The following is a 5,029-nucleotide window of genomic DNA, read 5'->3' as shown; positions in this document are numbered from 1 at the left end:
CAGTTGAACGAAAGTTACGTACATATCTGAGGATTACTCATGAATTTTTTCAGGATTTTACGGTTTTTCTACAGAGAGAAAAGCTCAAATTCGTGACAGATAAAAATCTGTTTCTGCGCAGAAATCCAAATCTAGTATCAACTTTCTATCAAAGACTTTACTTGGCACAACAATGCAATAAAATAAAGATACAAAGGTATTGCTACAGTAGTAACAAGCACCTTGATTCAAATATAAAACAAAAATTGCAGAAATAAAATAATGGGTTGTCTCCCATAAGCGCTTTTCTTTAACGCCTTTCAGCTAGGCGCAGAAAGTGAAAATCAAGTAACATCAAGAGAAGAAGCATCAACATCAGAATTTTTCTTAAAAACACAACTTGTCACAAAAGGTATCTTAGATGCTCCATTATCTAAATTTCCCATAGTGGTACTAAGGGTTTTATCAATTTTAAGTTCATAATGATTCTTTGGCTTTGGCATCTTAGGGACATACATGAACTTTTGCTCCTTACCCACATAAGCTTTCTCCTTAAACTTAATAGAAGAAAAAGTTGAACCCAAGGTTCCCATAGCTTCTTCAAGTTTCTAAGACAGCAATTCTTTCATTAATTCCTCCTAGGGATTTATCAAGTTTATCAGTATTATCAAGTAATATTCCCAATTTAGTCTCAACACTTGGAAGATTTTTCTCTATGGCCTCCAACTTTTTCATGACATCCTCAAGAGAGATTTCAATTTTAGCTTCATTAACAGGAGATATTCCAACTAGACTCTCAATGATGCAACTAGCTTCTAAAGCAGGAGTACCTAGGAAATTACCCCCTGTAAGAGTATCAAGAATATACCTATTCCAGCTAGAGATACCAACATAAAAGTTCCTAAGGAGGATAATAGTGGAGTGTTTCTTAGTGTACCTATGATGAGCATCACTAATTCTATACCAAGCACCTATGACAACCATCTAGCTACTGCTATGGACCCATAGTCCAAGGATGAACTACTCACGCATCAGTCCGGAGGTGGGCATGGTGATGTAGAGCCCTCCGGTGATGATTCCCCTCTCCGCCAGGGTGCCGGAGGAGATCTCCTGAACCCCCCGAGTTAGGGTTGACGGCGGCGGCGTCTCTGGAACTGTTATGGTATTTTGGCTCTCGGTGCTAGGGTTTTCGGGGACGAAGGAATAAATAGGCGAAGGGGCAGAGTCGGGGAAGCCAGGGGGCTCCCTCCCCACATGTCGGTGCGGGGGGCCCCACTGCCGCGCCGCCCTATGGTGTGGGCCCCCTGCTGGCCTTCCTCGACTCTTCTTCGGTCTTCTGGAACACTCCATGGAAAATAGGGACGTGGGATTTTGTTTCGTCCAATACCGAGAATATTTGTAAACTAACTTTTCTGAAATCAAAAACAGCAGAAAATAGGAACTGGCACTGTGGCATCTTGTTAATAGGTTAGTCTCAGAAAATGCATAAAAAACATTATAAAGTGTGAATAAAACATGTAGGTATTGTCATAAAACTAGCATGGAACATAAGAAATTATAGATACGTTGGAGACGTATCAATGATACATAAGTAATAGGACTTAGGTAGTATAAAGTTCTGATCAATCAAAGTATTGTTTAGGAACAAGTTCACCTGTTGTTTAAGTAGCTTCGCACGAGCTCTTGTAATAGGTCCAATGCGAACTTCATTGGACTTGAGCTTCACAGCAGGTTCATCTTCTTGTAATGACGGAGGTAGTAGTGAGGTAGGGATGTCCTCATCATCTCCATTTCCTTTTTTCTTCGAAAACAGATGGAAAATTTCCCTTTCATTTTCAACCCTACTCCCAGTGCATGCAGTCTATGCTACCAAGCATCCCATGACACCTCCTGGAAGCGTTGATTGACAATAGACGAGTTGTGTCCTCTTCATTAGGTTGCCGGAGATATTGTTCTCCGAACGAACCGATCACTAATCTACAGAACTTATACATCGCTTTCAAGCAGGTCGACTCACTCATGCGCGTGTACTAATCTACGAAATCACCGTCAACACCATATGCGAGCATCCTAATTGCTGCCGTGCATTTCTGGTACGAAGAGAGGCCTACCTTGTCAATTGCATCCACTTTCGCGAAGAAGTAGTCATCGTAGACCTTGATGCCATCCATTATCCGGCGGAACAACGGTCTGGACATCCGAAAACGACGGCGAAACATGGCCGGCGTGAACAATGCCTTGGGTTGGAAGTAGTCGGTGAAGAGCTGGTCGTGGCTGCGTTCTCTTTTGCGCTCCAAGGCGGCCATGCGCCCCGGCAAGGAACCCCAGTACACGGGGATCTGCGACACATTATGCTCGTGGATGATCAACGCAGCCTCCGTCTGAAAGTCGTTGTCTGACTCGTCGTCCGACGACGTGTCGATGAAGTTCTTGCAGAAGTAATCATCGTTGCTGTCCACCATGATCTACAGATGAAATGGGACATATTTTAGATCGCCCATTTCATCGAACACCTCGCAGGCGGAGGCCATCCAATGCGTTTGTAGGACCTGCAGGCAATGGCCGTCCCGGCCGACTTGCGGTCTGGAAGCATGGTGCACGAGAGCTCACCTCTGGCGGCAATGGTGAAGCTGCTGACGGCGGGAGGTCTCGCGACGGTGAGAGGACAAAAGCGTCGGCGACGGCGTCCTCCGACTATGCTACGACGCATCGAAAGCAGCACGGGGCCGCGACCTATGCTTCCGCACCGCTTGCCGGCGTCTCGACGACGGTGGCCGGTGTCGACACCACTCTCAAATAGCCGGTCCTGGGGTGGCGGCGGAGCGGTGGGAGATGTGTGCGAGAGGGCTGTGTTTTGGGAGGCAGACAGGCGGCCCAGGGGCGGACAAGGGGAGGATGCGAGCGGCTAGCGATAGGAGTCCGTGGCCACGCAAACTCGGCCCAGATTTGGGCTGGCTTTGGGTCGTCCCGGACGCCGCGGCCATCCGTTTTTGGGATGGGTCTGATGACGCGTAAAGCACACGCTCGTTGGGAACCCCAAGTGGAAGGTGTGATGCGTACAACAGCAAGTTTCCCTCAGTAAGAAACCAAGGTTTATCGAACCAGTAGGAGTCAAGAATCACGTCGAAGGTTGATGGCGGCGGGATGTAGTGCGGCGCAACACCAGGGATTCCGGCGCCAACGTGGAACCTGCACAACACAACCAAAGTACTTTACCCCAACGAAACAGTGAGGTTGTCAATCTCACCGGCTTGCTGTAACAAAGGATTAGATGTATAGTGTGGATGATGATTGTTTGTAGAAAATAGTAGAGAACAAGTATTGCAGTAGATTGTATTCGATGTGAAGAATAGGACCGGGGTCCACAGTTCACTAGAGGTGTCTCTCCCATAAGATAAATAGCATGTTGGGTGAACAAATTACAGTCGGGCAATTGACAAATAGAGAGGGCATGACAATGCACATACATGATATGATAAGTATTGTGAGATTTAATTGGGCATTACGACAAAGTACATAGACCGCTATCCAGCATGCATCTATGCCTAAAAAGTCCACCTTCAGGTTATCATCCGAACCCCTTCCAGTATTAAGTTGCAAACAACAGACAATTGCATTAAGTATGGTGCGTAATGTAATCAATAACTACATCCTCGGACATAGCATCAATGTTTTATCCCTAGTGGCAACAGCACATCCACAACCTTAGAACTTTCTGTCACTGTCCCAGATTTAATGGAGGCATGAACCCACTATCGAGCATAAATACTCCCTCTTGGAGTTAAGAGCAAAAACTTGGCCAGAGCCTCTACTAATAACGGAGAGCATGCAAGATCATAAACAACACATAGGTAATAGATTGATAATCACCATAACATAGTATTCTCTATCCATCGGATCCCGACAAACACAGCATATAGAATTACAGATAGATGATCTTGATCATGTTAGGCAGCTCACAAGATCCAACAATGAAGCACATAAGGAGAAGACGGCCATCTAGCTACTGCTATGGACCCATAGTCCAGGGGTGAACTACTCACTCATCACTCCGGAGGCGATCATGGCGATGAAGAGTCCTCTAGGAGATGATTCCCCTCTCCGGTAGGGTGCCGGAGGCGATCTCCTGAATCCCCCGAGATGGGATTGGCGGCGGCGTCTCAGTAAGGTTTTCCGTATCGTGGCTCTCGGTACTGGGGGTTTCGCGACGAAGGCTTTAAGTAGGCGGAAGGGCAACGCGGGGGGCCACACGAGGGCCCCACACACCAGGGCCGCGCGGCCAAGACCTGGGCCGCGCCGCCCTGTTGTGGCGGCGCCTCGTGGCCCCACTTCCTTTCCCCCTCGGTCTTCTGGAAGCTTCGTGCAAAAATAGGACCCTGGGCGTTGATTTCGTCCAATTCCGAGAATATTTCCTTTGTAGGATTTCTGAAACCAAAAACAGCAGAAAACAGCAACTGGCTCTTCGGCATCTCGTTAATAGGTTAGTGCCAGAAAATGCATAAATACGACATATAATGTGTATAAAACATGTAGATATCATCAATAATGTGGCATGGAACATAAGAAATTATCGATACGTCGGAGACGTATCAGCATCCCCAAGCTTAGTTCTGCTCGTCCCGGTGTAAACGATAACAAAGATAATTTCTGGAGTGACATGCCATCATAACCTTGATCATACTATTGTAAGCATATGTAATGAATGCAGCGATCAAAACAATGGTAATGACATGAGTAAACAAATGAATCATAAAGCAAAGACTTTTCATGAATAGTACTTCAAGACAAGCATCAATAAGTCTTGCATAAGAGTTAACTCATAAAGCAATAAATCAAAGTAAAGGTATTGAAGCAACACAAAGGAAGATTAAGTTTCAGCGGTTGCTTTCAACTTATAACATGTATATCTCATGGATATTGTCAATGTAGAGTAATATAACAAGTGCAATATGCAAGTATGTAGGAATCAATGCACAGTTCACACAAGTATTTGCTTCTTAAGGTGGAGAGAGATAGGTGAACTGACTAAACATAAAAGTAAAAGAAAGGC

This window comes from Lolium perenne, chromosome 7, assembly GCF_019359855.2.
Source record: "Lolium perenne isolate Kyuss_39 chromosome 7, Kyuss_2.0, whole genome shotgun sequence".
Lineage (NCBI taxonomy): Eukaryota > Viridiplantae > Streptophyta > Magnoliopsida > Poales > Poaceae > Lolium > Lolium perenne.
This window is presented reverse-complemented; position numbering follows the sequence as displayed.